At 37.7% G+C, this 18,458-nt stretch overlaps 1 pseudogene; it reads right to left on the minus strand.

Annotated features, from left to right (window-relative positions):
• Positions 1–15,329: 15,329 nt before the first annotated feature.
• Positions 15,330–16,194, minus strand: LOC101615355 (annotated as a pseudogene).
• Between the last annotated feature and the right edge of the window lie 2,264 nt (positions 16,195–18,458).

Consider the following 18,458-nt stretch of genomic DNA (forward strand, 5'->3'; position numbering starts at 1 on the left):
CAAGGTAACTGGGATTGCACCAGGGAAGGGTCTCACTTGGTCACAAGCTGACTTGGATTCCTCAACAGATGAGAAATCTTAACCTCTATGTTGATAGAGGATCTGGTTGTTATAATAACAGCTCTGGTATACATACTTGGGGCTGTTTTTGGTTGAATGGGTACAGTGTGTAGTTAACTTTTAGAATCTACCTGTATTTTATTCCACTCAGCTTACTTGAATACTTGAAACTCAACCCCGAGGAGCACATTTGTAGATACTCTGAGACTCTTAAGAGCCACACCTAAAACCTTAACCTCCTACCCTGAAAACATATAACATCAAATCAATTGATACAGCTAAGAATACCCAGCTAGCTAGAAAATCCAAGCATTAACTTAATCCAAGATGCAAAAATATATACATAACACAAGAAACACTAAAAAGCAAGACGATATAAATCCACCTAAAAGTATTAATGCATTAGAAATGACCTCCAGTGAGAATAAGTTAGAGGAAATGCCTGAGAAAGATTTCAAAAGAATGATTGTAAATATGTTCAAAGAAGTCAGAGAATAAATCAAAGGTGTCAGAGGAACTAAAAGAGAAAATCAAAGGAATCAAAGAAGACACAGGACACCAATTTCATGAAATAAAGAAGGCAATTCAAGACATAAATAAGGAAATAGAAATAATAAAGAAAAAACAGTCAGAATTACTTGCAATGAAGAACACAGTTAATGAAAAAAAAAAAAAAAAAAAAAAAAACTCTGTAGAAAATCTCACCAGTAGAAAGGATGAAGGAGAGGACAGAATATCTAAGCTAGAAGACCAGGTGGGAGATCTAATACAGTCCAACAAAGAGAAAGACAAACTTATAGAAAAGTATGAGTGCGAATTTCAAGATATTCAGGACACTATGAAAATATCAAATATAAGAATTCAGGGTATAGTAGGAGGAGAAGAATTCCACTCCAAAGGCATAGTAGGGATCTTCAACAAAATCATAGAAGAAAATTTCCCCCAAATTGGGAAAGAAGTGCCAATGCAGATACAGGAAGCCTTTAGAACCCCAGCCAGAACAAAACCTGGAAAGGACCTCTCCTCGCCATATTATAATCAAACTTCCAAACACACAATCCACAGAAAAAATATTGAAAGCAGTTAGAGAGAAAAATCAAGTTACCTACAAAAGCAAGCCCATCAGGATAACAGCAGATTATTCAACACAAACTTTAAAAGCCAGAAGGGCTTGGAGTGATATGTTCCAAGTTCTGAAAGATCAAAACTGTCAACCAAGGTTACTTTATCCTGCAAAGTTATCCACTCAAATAGATGGAGAAATAAGGACATTCCATGACAAAAACAGGTTAAAGGAGTATTTGAAGACAAAACCAGCTCTACAGAAAATACTTAATAGAATCTTCCATGCTGAAGAAAAGGAAAAGCACACATATAAGGAACCTAGCAAAAATAAGCAATACTCAAATACTAGTTAACACAAGAGAGCACAGGTAGAACCAGAACCACCAAAAAAAAAAAAATGGCAAACATAAATACACATCCTTCAATAATATCTCTTAATATCAACGGTCTCAATGCCCCAACGAAAAGACATAGGTTTGCAGACTGGGTTAAAAAGCAGGATCCTACAATTTGTTGTCTCCAAGAAACTCACCTTTCTAAAAGGATAGACATTATCTTAGGGTGAAAGGTTGGAAGATGGTGTTTCAAGCAAATGGGCCTAGAAAACAAGCAGGGGTTGCTATCCTAATATCAGACAGGGTGGACTTTAGTCCGAAGTTAGTCAAGAAAGATAAGGAATGTCACTTTATATTGATTAAGGGCACACTCCAACAGGAGTACATTACAATCCTAGACATATATGCACCTAACATGGGGGCTCCCAAATTCGTCAAACAAACACTATTAGAACTAAGGTCACAGATAACACCAAACACAGTGGTGGTGGGTGACTTTAACACCCCACTCTCACCAACTGACAGGTCATCCCAGGAAAAAATAAACAGAGAGGCATCTGGACTAAATGAGGTCATAGAAGGAATGGACCTAACAGATATATACAGGACATTTCATCCAAAGGCTGCAGAATATACATTCTTTTCAGCAGCACATGGATCATTCTCTAAAATAGACCATATATTAGGACACAAAGCAAATCTTAACAAATTCAGGAAAATTGAAATAATTCCTTGCATTCTATCTGACCACAATGGAATTAAACTACAAATCAGTAGCAAGAAAGGCTATAGAGCATACACAAAATCGTGGAAACTAAACAATACACTACTAAATGACGAAAGGGTTAATGAAGAAATCAAGAAGGAAAAAAAATTATAGAGTCAAATGATAATGAGAACACAACATACCAAAATCTCTGGGACACAATGAAGGCATTTCTAAGAGGTAAATTTATAGCCTTAAGTGCCTATATTAAGAAATTAGGACTTTGGTTAAGATGGCGGCGTAGGTACCACGCCAAAGCAGCCTAGGGGGGAAAAAGACCAAAAAAACTCAGCAAAATACACACTTTTACTAAAAAGTGATGTGTATAGGAAATTGAGGCGGCAGCGGAGAAGTAGAAGAGTTATAGAGCATCCAGAGCCTGCACAGGCGGAGAAGCGGCTCTGGCAGCTCGGCCGCGGCGCAGCAGAAAGCCGCCAGACTCTCGGCTCGAACCGCAGGAAAAGCCAGGTGTGGGATTTTCCCCTCACACCGCGCTCTCCGCAACTCGGGAAACGTGAGGGGAGAGCGGCAGCGAGCAGCGGAGGAGAAGACCGCGAGGTAGAAGAACATGTGGAGCAGTGAGAGATCCAGAGAAGCCGCGGCTCCCTCCCCTCCCTCAACGCCTGAACCCAGCTCCAGCGAACACAGCAGCGGCCCGGGACCCGGCCACGCCAACTTGGGCTGACAGTGGGACCCAAGCAGGAGCAGAGTTTGGCAGCAACTTCAGCGGCTCCAGCACCGGTACCAGCGGCCCCAGCAGCAGCGGACCCAGGAGCGGCAGAGGTGGCAGATCCCGCAGCAGCAGCTTCGGGGGGAACAGCGGCGGTGGACACGGCAGCGGCAGCTTCAGCAGCAGTGGTGGCCCCGGTGGTGGCAGCTACAGCAGCAGCAGAGGCAGCAGCAGTGACTCGGTTTCCCCTGTAGGAAAAGCAAGTGCCCATCTCCAGAAATCAGAACAGCAGCCCGACGACCCTGGCAGCAACTTGACTGAGACCAAAATCACCCAAGGTAACTGGGATTGCACCAGGGAAGGGTCTCACTTGGTCACAAACTGACTTGGATCCCTCAACAGACCAGAAATCTAAACCTCTTTGTTGATAGAGGATCTGGTCATTATAATAACTACTCCTGCATACATACATGGGGCTGATTTTGATTGAATGTGTACAGTGTTTAGTTAAATTTTAGAATCTACCTGTATTTTATTCCACTCAGCCTGCTTCAATACTCCTAAAGCAAGGAAACTCAACCCCTAAGAACATCTTTGTAGATACTCTGAGAGTCTTAAGAGCCACACCTAATACCTTAAGGTCCTACCCTGAAAATATATTACATCAAATCAATTGATACAGCTAAGAATACACAGCTAGCTAGAAAATCCAAGCATTAACTTAATCCAAGATGCAAAAATATATACATTATAACACAAGAAACACTAAAAAGCAAGATGATATAAATCCACCTAAAAGTATTAATGCATCAGAAATGTCCTCCAGTGAGAAAGAGTTAGAGGAAATGCCTGAGCAAGAGTTCAAAAGAATAATTATAAATATATTCAAAGAGGTCAAAGAACACATGAAAACAATCAAAGAAGAAATCAAAGAGGAAATCAAAGAGGAAATCAAAGGAATCAAAGAAGAGGCAGGACACCAATTTAATGAAATAAAGAAGGCAATACAAGACATAAATAGGGAAATAGAAATAATAAAAAAAAACAGTCAGAATTACTAGCAATGAAGAACACAGTTAATGAATTAAAAAACTCTGTAGAAAATCTCACCAGTAGGATGGATGAGGGAGAGGACAGAATATCTAAGCTAGAAGACCAGGTGGCAGACCTATTGCAGTCCAACAAAGAGAAAGACAAACTTATAGAAAAGCATGAGTGGGAATTTCAAGATATTCGGGACACTATGAAAAGATCCAATATAAGAATTCAGGGCATAGTAGAAGGAGAAGAACTCCACTCCAGAGGCATAGTAGGCATCTTCAACAAAATCATAGAGGAAAATTTCCCCCAAATTGGGAAAGAGGGGCCAATACAGATACAGGAAGCCTTTAGAACCCCAGCCAGACAAAACCCAGAAAGAACCTCTCCTCGCCATATTATAATCAAACTTCCAAACACACAAACCAAAGAAAAAATATTGAAAGCAGTTAGAGAGAAAAATCAAGTTACCTACAAAAGCAAGCCCATCAGGATTACAGCACATTATTCAACACAAACTTTTAAAGCCAGAAGGGCTTGGAGTGATATATTCCAAGTTCTGAAAGATAACAACTGTCAACCAAGGTTACTTTATCCTGCAAAGTTATCCATTCAAATAGATGGAGAAATAAGGACATTCCATGACAAAAGCAGGTTAAAGGAGTATTTGAAGACAAAACCAGCTCTACAGAAAATACTTGATAGAATCCTCCATGCTGAACAAAAGGAAAAGCACACATATAAGGAACCTAGAAAAAACAAGTTATACTCAAATACCAGTTAACAGAAGAGAGCACAGGTAGAACCAGTAACACACACACACACACACACACACACAAATGGCAAACATAAATACACACCTTTCAATAATATCTCTTAATATCAACGGTCTCAATGCCCCAACGAAAAGACATAGGTTTGCAGACTGGGTTAAAAAGCAGGATCCTACAATTTGTTGTCTCCAAGAAACTCAACTTTCTACAAAGGAAAGACATTATCTTAGGGTGAAAGGTTGGAAGACGGTGTTTCAAGCAAATGGGCCTAGAAAACAAGCAGGGGTTGCTATCCTAATATCAGACAGGGTAGACTTTAGTCCGACGTTAGTCAAGAAAGATAAAGAAGGTCACTTTATATTGATTAAGGGCACACTCCAACAGGAGGACATTACAATCCTAAACATATATGCACCTAACATGGGGGCTCCCAAATTCGTCAAACAAACACTATTAGAACTAAGGTCACAGATAACACCAAACACAGTGGTGGTGGGTGACTTTAACACCCCACTATCATCAATTGACAGGTCATCCAGGGAAAGAATAAACAGAGAGGCATCTGGACTAAATGAGGTCATAGAAGGAATGGACCTAACAGATATATACAGGACATTTCATCCAAAGGCTGCAGAATATACATTCTTTTTAGCAGCACATGGATCATTCTCTAAAATAGACCATATATTAGGACACAAAGCAAATCTTAACAAATTCAGGAAAATTGAAATAATTCCTTGCATTCTATCTGACCACCATGGAATTAAACTACAAATCAGTAGCAAGAAAGGCTATAGAACATACACAAAATCATGGAAACTAAACAATACACTACTAAATGATGAGTGGGTCAATGAAGAAATCAAAAAGGAAATCAAAAAAATTATAGAGTCAAATGATAATGAGAACACAACATACCAAAATCTCTGGGACACAATGAAGGCAGTTCTAAGAGGTAAATTTATAGCCTTAAGTGCCTATATTAAGAAATTAGAAAGGTCACAAGTAAATGACCTAATGCTTCGCCTTAAAGCCTTGGAAAAAGAAGAACAAGGCAAACCGAAAATCAGTAGGTGGGAAGAAATAATAAAGATTAGTTCAACATACGCAAATCTATAAATGTAATACATTACATAAATGGGTTGAAGGACAAAAATCACATGATCATCTCATTAGATGCAGAGAAAGCATTTGACAAAATCCAACATCCCTTCATGATAAAAGTCCTACAGAGACTGGGAATAGAAGGAACATATCTCAATATAATAAAGGCTATTTATGACAAGCCTACAGCCAACATATTACTAAATGGGGAAAACTGGAAGCTTTTCCACTAAAATCAGGAACAAGACAAGGGTGTCCACTGTCCCCACTTGTATTTAATATAGTTTTGGAAGTCTTGGCTATAGCAATAAGGCAAGAGACACACATAAAAGGGATACAAATTGGAAAGGAAGAAATCAAGTTATCATTATTTGCAGATGACATGATTCCATACATAAAGGACCCTAAAGAGTCTACTAGCAAGCTGTTAGAGCTGATCAAAACCTACAGCAATGTAGCAGGATACAAAATAAATACACAGAAATCAGTAGCCTTCATATATGCTAACAACTAACACACAGAGGATGAAATCAGAGAATCACTCCCATTCACGATTGCATCAAAAAAAATAAAATACCTTGGAAGAAACCTAACCAAGGAAGTAAAGAATCTATACAATGAGAACTTTAAAACACTCAAGCGAGAAATTGCAGAAGACACTAGAAAGTGGAGAAACATCCCTTGTTCCTGGATTGGAAGAATCAATATCGTGAAAATGGCAATCTTACCTAAGGCAATCTACACATTTAATGCAATCCCCATCAAAATTCCAAAGGCTTTCTTCATGGAAATAGAAAAAACAATCCAAAACTTCATTTGGAATCACAAAAAACCTCGAATATCTAAAATAATACTGAGCAACAAAAAAGAGGCTGGTGGTATCACCATACCTGATTTTAACCTATACTACAGAGCCATAGTAACAAAAACAGCATGGTACTGGCACAAAAACAGACATGTAGATCAGTGGAACAGAATAGAGGACCCAGATGTAAGCCCAAGTAGCTATAGCCACCTGATATTCGATAAAAATGCCAAAAATACTCATTGGAGAAGAGACAGCCTCTTCAGCAAATGGTGTTTTGAAAACTGGGTAAATATCTGCAGAAGGATGAAAATCGATTCTTCTCTCTCGCCATGCGCAAGAATTAAGTCCAAATGGACTAAAGACCTTAACATCAGACCGGAAACTTTGAAACTGCTAGAGGAAAAAGTAGGGGAAACCCTTCAACATATTGGTCTTGGCAAAGACTTTCTGAATACAATCCCAGTTGCTCAGGCAATTAAACCACAGATTAACCACTGGGACCTAATGAAATTATAAAGATTTTGCACCGCAAAGGACACAGTGAAAAAAGCAAAGAGGCAACCTACAGAATGGGAAAAAATCTTCGCCAGCTATATATCTGATAGAGGATTAATATCTAGGATATACAAAGAACTCAAAAAGTTAAATAATAAGGAATCAAACAAGCCAATAAAAAAATGGGCTATGGAGCTAAATAGAGAGTTCTCAAAGGAAGAAATACGAATGGCATATAAGCATCTTAAAAAATGTTCTACGTCACTAGTCATCAGGGAAATGCAGATTAAAACTACATTGAGATTCCATCTCACTCCTGTCAGATTGGCCACCATCATGAAAACAAATGATCATAAATGTTGGCGGGGATGTGGAAAATAAGGAACCCTTCTGCACTGCTGGTGGGAATGCAATCTGGTCCAGCCATTGTGGAAAACAGTGTGGAGGTTCCTAAAGCAGCTAGAGATTGATCTACCATATGACCCAGCAATAGCGCTCCTAGGCATATATCCAAAGGACTCATCTCATTTCCTTAGAAGTACATGCTCAACCATGTTTATTGCTGCTCAATTTATAATAGCTGGGAAATGGAACCAGCCTAGATGTCCCTCAACAGATGAGTGGATAATGAAGATGTGGTACATTTATACAATGGAGTTCTACTCAGCGGTAAAGAAAAATGAAGTTATGAAATTTGCAGAAAAATGGATGGACCTGGAAAGTATTATACGAAGTCAGGTAACCCAGGCCCAGAAAGCCAAGTGCCACTGTTCTCTCTCATATGTGGATCCTAGCTACAGATGACTGGGCTTCTGCGTGAGAATGAAAATACTTAGTAGCAGAGGCCAGTAAGTTGAAAAGGAGACATAAAGGGTGGAGAAAGGAAGGGAGGAGGCTACTTAATAGGTTGATATTGTATATATGTAATTACAATGATTGTAATGGGGAGGTAATATGATGGAGAATGGAATTTCAAACGGGAAGGTGTGGGGGTGGGGAGGGAGGGAATTACCATGGGATATATTTTATAATCATGGAAAATGTTAATAAAAATTAAAAAAAAAAAAAAAGAAATTAGAAAGGCTGCAAGTAAATGACCTAATGCTTCACCTTAAAGCCTTGGAAAAAGAAGAACAAGGCAAACCGAAAATCAGTAGTTGGGAAGAAATAATAAAGATTAGGGTAGAAATTAATGAAATAGAAACAAAAAAAATTCCAAAGAATTAATGAAACAAAGAGTTGGTTCTTTGAAAGGATAAACAAGATTTATAAACCCTTAGCAAATCTGACCAAAAGAAAGAGAGAAGAGACCCAAATTAATAAAATCAGAGAGGAAAAAGGTAACATCACAACAGATTCCAAAGATATTCAAAAAATCACAGGGATATATTATAAAAGTATATACTCCACAAAGTATGAAAATCTGAAAAAAATGGATGATTTTCTTGGTTTATATGACGTACCTAAATTAAATCAAGATGAGATTAATCACTTAAATAGACCTATAACAAAAATGGAGATCTGAACAGTTATCAATAATCTCCCAACTAAAAAAAAGCCCAGGCCCAGATGGATTCACTGCTGAATTTTACCAGACGTTTAAGGAAGAGCTAACACCATTGCTTCTTAAGCTTTTCAAGGAAATAGAAAAGGAAGGAATTCTACCAAATGCCTTCTATAGGGTAGCATCACCTTGATACAAAAACCAGGCAAAGATAGAACAAGAAAAGAAAATTACAGACCAATCTCCCTCATGAACGTACATGCAAAAATTCTCAACAAAATATTGGCAAACAGAATACAAGAGTATATCAAAAAGATCATTCACCCTGACCAAGTAGGCTTTATCCCAGAGATGCAGGGCTGGTTCCATATACACAAATCTATAAATGTAATACATTATATAAATGAGTTGAAGGGCAAAAATCACATGATTATCTCATTGGATGCAGAGAAAGCATTTGGCAAAATCCAACATTCCTTCATGATAAAAGTCCTACAGAGACTAGGAATAGAAGAACATATCTCAATATAATAAAATCTATTTGTGACAAGCCTATAGCCAACATATTACTAAATGGGGAAAACCTGGAAGCTTTTCCACTAAAATCAGGAACAAGACAAGGTTGTCCACTGCCCCACTTGTATTTAATATAGTTTTGGAAGTCTTAGCCATAGCAATAAGGCAAGAGACACACATAAAAGGGATACAAATTGGAAAGGAAGAGCTCAAGTTATCATTATTTGCAGATGACATGATTCCATACATAAAGGACCCTAAAGAGTCTACTAGCAAGCTGTTAGAGCTGATCAAAACCTACAGCAATGTAGCAGGATACAAAATAAATACACAGAAATCAGTAGCCTTCATATATGCTAACAACTAACACACAGAGGATGAAATCAGAGAATCACTCCCATTCACGATTGCATCAAAAAAAATAAAATACCTTGGAAGAAACCTAACCAAGGAAGTAAAGAATCTATACAATGAGAACTTTAAAACACTCAAGCGAGAAATTGCAGAAGACACTAGAAAGTGGAGAAACATCCCTTGTTCCTGGATTGGAAGAATCAATATCGTGAAAATGGCAATCTTACCTAAGGCAATCTACACATTTAATGCAATCCCCATCAAAATTCCAAAGGCTTTCTTCATGGAAATAGAAAAAACAATCCAAAACTTCATTTGGAATCACAAAAAACCTCGAATATCTAAAATAATACTGAGCAACAAAAAGGAGGCTTTTGGTATCACCATACCTGATTTTAACCTATACTACAGAGCCATAGTAACAAAAACAGCATGGTACTGGCACAAAAACAGACATATAGATCAGTGGAACAGAATAGAGGACCCAGATGTAAGCCCAAGTAGCTATAGCCACCTGATATTCGATAAAAATGCCAAAAATACTCATTGGAGAAGAGACAGCCTCTTCAGCAAATGGTGTTTTGAAAACTGGATAAATATCTGCCTAAGGATGAAAATCGATTCTTCTCTCTCTCCATGCACAAGAATTAAGTCCAAATGGATTAAAGACCTTAACATCAGACTTGAAACTCTGAAACTGCTAGAAGAAAAAGTAGGGGAAACCCTTCAACATATTGGTCTTGGCAAAGACTTTCTGAATATAACCCCAATTGCTTAGGCAATAAAACCACAGATTAATCACTGGGACCTCATGAAATTACAAAGATTTTGCACTGCAAAGGACACAGTGAAAAAAGCAAAGAGACAACCTACAAAATGGAAAAAAATCTTTGCCAGCTATTTATCTGATAGAGGATTAATATCTAGGATATACAAAGAACTCAAAAAGTTTAATAATAAGGAATCAAACAAGCCAATCAAAAAAAAATTGCCTATGGAGATAAATAGAGCATTTTCAAAGGTAGAAATACAAATGGCATATAAGCATCTTAAAAAATGTTCTATGTTATTAGTCATCAGGGAAATACAAATTAAAACAACATTGAGATTCCATCTCACTCCTGTCAGATTGGCCACCATCATGAAAACAAATGATCATAAATGTTGGTGGGGATGTGGAAAAAGAGGAACCCTTCTACATTGCTGGTGGGAATGCAATCTTGTCCAGCCATTGTGGAAATCAGTGTGGAGGTTCCTAAAACAGCTCAAGATTGATCTACCATATGACCCAGCTATAGCACTCCTAGTCATATATCCGAAGGATTCATCTCATTTCCTTAGAAGTATGTGCTCAACTATGTTTATTGCTGCTCAATTTATAATAGCTGGGAAATGGAGCCAGCCTAGATGTCCCTCAACTGATGAGTGGATAATGAAGATGTGGCACATTTATACAATGGAGTTCTACTCAGCGGTAAAGAAAAATGAAGTTATGAAATTTGCAGAAAAATGGATGAACCTGGAAAGGATTATACTAAGTGAGGTAACCCAGGCCCAGAAAGCCAAGCACCACTGTTCTCTCTCATATGTGGATCCTAGCTACAGATGACTGGCCTTCTGTATGAGAATGAAAATACTTAGTAGCAGAGGCCAGTAAGTTTAAAAGGAGACATAAAGGGAAGAGAAAGGAAGGGAGGAGGGTACTTAATAGGTTGATATTTTATATATGTAAGTACAATGATTGTGATGGAGAGGTAATATGATGGAGAATGGAATGTCAAATGGGAATGTGTGGGGATGGGGAGGGAATTATCATGGGATTTTTTTTATAATCATGAAAAATGCTAATAAAATTTTAAAAAAGAAAAAGAAAAAAATATATATATCCTACGCACCTGGTATTGATTTCAAAAACATAAAAAAATAATGGAGTGGTCATGAATTGCACATTGTTCAAGGAGCTGTTGCTGAGATACAGCATGACGAAGGGCATAATTACCATTATAGGCTGGCAAAGCCATTGGAAGATTGACCATGATTTGTATGCAAACCTGAAGATGTTTTGGACATACAAGGACTATATAAGGACTACCATAGAGGCTGTTGGCTAGGTATTAAGCTTTCCATAGCTATTTAGCCCAGCTGGAAGGGAAAAATTGAAAAATTCAGAGACTGTTATACACTGCTTATATAAAACTTAAACTACAAAAGTTTGATGTTTGCTTGCAGGTTGTTGAGTTTAAAGTATTCTAATAGCTCATTGCTATGACTTATAACAATTTAAAATATTAACCTTGGGTCATTATGTGTTGAAAATATATAACTTGTTTGACTTTACAGTATGCACAGATAAGACACAATCTTAAATCTAAGAGGAGACTTGGAAATTTGAGACTACCCAGAGTTGATAAAGACTATAAAAACCTTCAAATTTAGACTGAGTATAATTTATAATATAAAAATGTTATGAGTGTATTGGAGGGCCAAGAGCAAAATGAGATAGTTTAAATGAATGTCCCCCAGTAGATTCAGCAGTTTATTAAAACTTTTTGAATTTCATGCCACCTGGCTGGTACCACTGGGAAGAAGTTAGCATCTAGCCCTAAGGCATGGTGTTATATTTGAAATTCCAGTCTAAAGATATAGAAAGTTCTTGACTTCTGCCTGGAATTACTAAAGTGTGCTGTGTGGTATGCTTAATGTATACAGGGATGTAGTTGGATATAACAAATAACCACTGATGTTTCTTAGTACACTACAGTAACTATGACTCACAATTTGTTTGATGTTTCCAAATAGGTAATAAGAAAAAATTGGAATGTTCCCCAAAGAAATTATAAATGGTCAAGATGATGGTTATGTCAGTCACATTCATTGTTTATAATATATATGTTATTTATTATGTATATAATATATATGCATATGCACATATATGGTATCTATAATATGTATGTACAGTATATAATGAAGATATAATTAGTAGTTATAAATTAAAATAAATATATAACATAAAACAGGCCATTTTGGCTGGTTATCAGGTAACGGACAGATAACTTCTATAATTTCATTGTCTATATGAAGATGAAATAAACCAGAAAAAATATACATTATGATCATATGTTTATGGAAATATATGCTTAAAATTGTACTCTCACAAACCACCATAGATACATACTAGCCACATTGACCATCAATTTTCACTAGTATCACTGATATCCACATTGAATGATTTTTGTCCCCACCTAGTTAACTTTCTTTTATGAACAGGATGTTTTCAACATGAATTCAAATATGTTGATAATCCCTTTATTCTTGGAAATGAGGATCCATGCTATAGTGTTTCATGGACTCAGAACTGAATGTATAGTAAGGATGGTATAGCACACAGCTTCAGGTTTGTATGGAGAAAGGGATTTAATGAAGCCTACAGATCCAGGGGAAGTTCCATAATGGCAGAAGAAGCTGGCCTGCCTTCACAGGACAAAGCTGAAAGAGAGAAGTACAAGCCTAAAAGTCAAAAGCCATAGCACACTTCAGGAATTCCAGCTAGGCAAACTTTGCATATCTTTTTTTTTTTTTTTTTTTTTTTTTTGTTTTCCGAGGTAGGGTCTCACTCTAGCCCAGGCTGACTTGGAATTCACTATGAAATCTCAGGGTGGCCTCGAACTCATCGCAATCTTCCTACCTCTGCCTCCTGATTGCTGGGATTAAAGGCATGTGCCACCACGCCCGGCTGAACTTTGCATATCTTTAGATTGAAATCTGAAACCCACCACCACACCTTAAGACCCACCCAGTGACACTGCCACTAGCCAGGTGGCTGCAGATGCAAACTACAAACAATAAAAAATACTGAATATGTTGGGGGGCATCTATCCAAACTACCACATTTTGCCCTGGTCCCCAATAGATTTATAACCATCACACATTGTAAACTACACTCAGTTCAATTTCAAAGGTCCCCACAGTCCTGACCACTTTAAGATATTAAGACCTGTAAAATCAAACAAGTTAAACATTTTTAACATATAAAGGCACAGAGTAAACATTTTCAACTGGTATAAGTCATAGCAAGGAGAGACTAAAACAATGCAAACTCAACCACCATCAAACAAACATCAAACTTCTGCAGTTCAAGTCCAATACAACCAAAGACTGAAAGTCTCCAGAATTTCCAATTGTGCCCCTCCAGCTGGGCAGAGTAGCCAGGAAACACTTTCATCTCAGGCCAACAGTTTACTCTATGGCAGCCGTTGCATAGTCCTGGTATATCCAAAACATCTTGTGGTCTTCATGCAAACCACGGTCCATCTTCCAAAGGCTCTTTCAGCTTATCAGGGCATCATGCCCTTCCTCATGCTGCATCTCAGCAGCAGCTTCTGGAACTGTGTGCAATTCATGACCACTCCTCACATCTTCCATGCTTCTGAATCCAATACCAGGTGTACAGGACACAGCCGTATTCTTAATTCACAGACAAAATAAATCATAACCTTGAAAAGCAGGTTATTTCTCCAGTTAACCCTTTCCAAAAGAGTTTGCATTTCTATGATAGTCTTTCCTCAGGCATAGTATTCATTGTTTTAATGTAAAGCAATTGGACCATGTTCCTTAAGATTGCTAATGTGTTGACAATAGCAGCTTTAGTAATCTAAAGCCAGTCTCTGTGCCAATAAATTTAACTTGCTTAAAGTTTTTCAGCTTAAAAATCTTAAATCTCTCAGTCTAATATCCCTATCTAAGCACATCAGTCCATAAGAAATGTAACCTTGATCAAACTCTCTGGGCCTCAGCAGCAGAACGCAGCCAGCCCTTATGCCAATAGCCCAGTTCCATCAAAGTCCTCTATAGTCTTTCCTTTGCCTCAGAAATCTCACAAGCCAAGCCTCGAAGTTCAATACTGTCTGCACGTAACATTCTCAAACTTTCATCAGAATAGTCCATAAAACTTGGTTTACCACTCCAGAAGTTATCTTCAGTTGCAAGCACCAAATCCATGCCTATTTCTCCAAAACAAAGGTTCCAAAAGATCAACATCCACATGGTCAAGTTCATCTCACTTCACTCCTTGGTACCAAGTTCTGTAGCAGACAGCTTCAGGGTTGCTGAGATAAACTTCCAGACCAGGCACAGTTATGGAGGAAGGGATTTAATGAAGCCTACAGATCCAGGGGAAGTTCCATAATGGCAGAAGAAGCTGGCCTACCTTCACAGGACAAAGTGGAGAGAGAGAAGTACAAGTCTAGAAGTCAAAAGCCACAGCACACTTCAGGAACTCCAGCTAAGAAACACTTTACATATCTTTAGATTGAAATCTAAAGCCCACCACCACACCTTAAGACCCCCCCAGTGACACTGCCTCCAGGCAGTTGGCTGCAGATGCAAACTACAAACAATAAAAAATATGAATATATTGGGGGGGCATCTATTCAAACTATCACAGTTGGGATAGGAGATGCTGTTTTATGAACTAATAACTAAAGCTACGAGGGGATAACTTCTAGAGTGTGATAATTTGGCCTCATTGCTTCTTCCTTTGGTGAGGCAGAACATAATGGCAGAAAAACACAGTGTCCTAACATGCTTCAACTCATAAGATCTGGGGAGGAGAGTAAGGGTAGGCAAGGGGGAGAGAAGAGAAGAAGAGAGGAAAGAGTGTTGACCTGATTTTCTTTTTCACTTTGCCTCTCAGTACCCTAGACTGACAACGAAATTTTCACAATTCATGAGGTTTAGGGGATATTTCACATCCACACTATGAAAGGAAGTGAATAAAGCTAAAAATTACACTAAACATTTGAGGAAGATGGAAAATTTCAAGGAACTGTTTAAACTGCTTTCTTAAAGAAACTTCCTCCACTGCCAGAGATCTTGAATAGCCTCCTGGTCAGTCATCTGGAAGCAATTCTTCACATAATTGACGAACTAGGCTTCCACTTTGGGAAGAGAACCACCGTTTTCTATACTTGCTTGCATTTTGCTTTAATGTCTTCAACAGAACTAGGTCCTTTTGGTGTTTTAGGAGTTTTTTTTTTCTGTTTTTTGGAGGCTTCTTGACCTTTATCCTCTTGGTGTTGAGGGTTTTGAGTCTTTTCCATTTTGGTTTGATTTTTTGTGCATTTTTGGCTGGAATATCTCATATAGATTTCTTCACTGGAGCTTTTTCTTCAGCTTCATTATCATCAAAATCATCATCATCATTATCTTCATCATCTTCATCCTCATCCTCATCTTCATCAGCAGAAAGTTTTACTTTTTTCTGTGGAACTTTGTTACCACCTCTAGATGAAGATCACTTTCCAGACATACTTAAGAGTTTTACATCCTCCTCCTCTTCATCTTCTGATTCTGCATCTTCCTCCACAACTACTAGGTGCTGTCCACTAATATTCACAGGCCGTGAGCCACACTTCCCCCTTAAGACCACAGGTGGTATAAGTTCAAAGCCCCCAATAGAAACCATTGGTTGTACAGTCATTTTCAAAGTTGCCAGTGCTACTTTAATTGGACTGCCTTCATAATTCATTGCCTCTGCCTCAATGATGTGCAGTTCATCTTTTGTCCCAGCCCTTAATCTGACTATTCTTAATGATAACTGGTGCTCATTTTCATCATTATCTACCTTAAAGTGATAATCTTTGTAAGCCTTTAGTTCACAACTGAAGAGCCTCCATAGGCTCATGCCCATGTCCATCGAATCTTCCATGGCGGTTGGCACACACCTGGACCTGGGGGGGTGCTGAGGAGACAGATGGAGACAACTAACCACTGCACCTCACACAAGATGCACAGTACGGAATCACACTAGGCAGAATGAATGATTTTATCACCTAAAAATTTATTCGTTATGAAGACAAATATCTTACTCTCATCACCACTTTTTTTCTTGCTTAAAAGGCTCAAGAACACATGCTTGGCCTTTAACCCTAAGGAAACAACTGATACTTCTAATTTCTCTGTACAAAGTATCTAGCTGATCTACAAAAGAAAATATGGGAGATGAAAGATTAGCCAAATGAAATGCATACTTGACATATTGGATGGTTTTATAGTCTGCATATGAAATATTCCTTTATAGCTTCTTGTATTGGGGTTTGGATGCAAATTGTGGACTTTGGAAATTTCCTCAGTCTTGAGGGCTCTGACATAATCTGTCATACTATGATGTGGTAATTGGCTAGTAGTGAAGGATGGAAGGTGGAGTCTAGTTAGAAGATGTAGGTTTTCTGCTTGTGTCCTTGGGCCACTCCTTGCCTTGACTCCTTTTAGCATTTTCTTTGCTTTCTGACCACCCACAGTTGGAGAGCTCACTCTCCTCATATGCTGAGATACTCTAACTAGGCATGTGAGACCAAACCTAGTAAAATAGCAAAAAATAAATAAATATTCTCTCTTGTATATTTCTTCTGTGAGATATTTTATCACAGCAAAGAAAAAAAATAACTAATATAGATATAATTACAGTACCTGGAGGAATAAAAATGCCCAAGTTCATCTGTATGCAGGCAAAGGAATCATAACTTTCAATAATTGTTTATGTCCTACTTTCCTTTCAATTAAAATTAAAAATTTTGTAACATACATGTTCAATAAGCCTGGAAATTTCTTCTTTAACTTAAACTCAGGTTGTAGAATCAAAAATCCACAAATCAAGCCAAAATTATTAGATTGATATATTAGAAGTCTTTCCTTTACCAAGTTCCCACACTATTGGCTGGAACAATTAAAACATTAAGAAAGATGTTTTAAGTATCTAAAGGCACTGGAAAGTTTCTGACAAAATCTAGACAAGTAATAATGCTTTGAGGTTCTGGGCTTTATGTTTTTTGTTTGTTTTTTCTGCCCCTTGAAGACATGAATGAAGAGATGCTGGTATATGACTTTTCAACTTAAAATAAGATCCAGTTGCTACCCTTAAGCTAGCTAAATCCAAGTGAATTAAAGGTCCATTCATTCTGCTTGAGGAATTAGAGGAGATTGTTCAAGGCAACACAACAGCTGGAAAAGAGACAAAAGCTACAGGCCAGTCATCGGAAGACCTATGCATTGCCCTCTGTAGGGTACTGTAGTGGACACCCAGCTGAGTTTAAAAGAATTCAATATAGACTTTATATCTTGTCAACTTCAAACAAAAATGGACTAGAGCTTGAGCTCAGTTCTGTACTAGCCAATATCATTTTCTATCATTATCTATATTATGATGGATATTCATATGTCATTATTTTTGAAACTATACATACAATATCTAAATATCACTGACTTGATTGTCTACACTGAGGACAAAGAAAAGAGAATGGTAAGATTAATATGATGAGATGAGGAGATGACTCAGTGGGTAAAGTCCTTGCTTAACTCACAATCAGGAAGGTCTAAGGTATTCACCCACCATGTAAATGCCAGGTGTAGTAACTTACACTTATAATCCCATCTATTATTAGCAGAGATAGGAACTTCCAAGGTCTCACTGCATAGCTAGGCTACATCAATGCATGATCTCTATATTCAGTGTGAAACTTTGGCTCAAAGAATAAAGTGGACATAGATTGAGGGAGACATCAACATTGACTTCTGGTTTCATGCATACATACATCCATACACATTACATATACATATGCATGCCAAAAGAAAGAATTTTAAGATAAAACCTTTCTGAATAATTTTACTACACACACACAGTATAAATCATATGAATGAAACAGTAAACTTAAAGAAGCATAATGTTCTTTATTGAAAACACTATACAAATTGAGTTAAGGGCCACTTTGGACTCTTGAGCCTTAACTGTTAACTGAAGGTAAGTGATATTTTCACTTGGTGCTCAGTGTGCCTAGATGCTTTTAGAGCTACCTTTTTTATAGGTTCTACTTATAGTTCTAATTCAGCCACATTTTTAGGCTAAGTAGTATTCTACATATAGAACAATGGACTCCAAAGAAGCAAGTACTGAGGTAATTATTTCCTCACTCTCAA

This window comes from Jaculus jaculus, chromosome 6 (genome assembly GCF_020740685.1).
Source record: "Jaculus jaculus isolate mJacJac1 chromosome 6, mJacJac1.mat.Y.cur, whole genome shotgun sequence".
Classification (NCBI taxonomy): Eukaryota; Metazoa; Chordata; class Mammalia; order Rodentia; family Dipodidae; genus Jaculus; species Jaculus jaculus.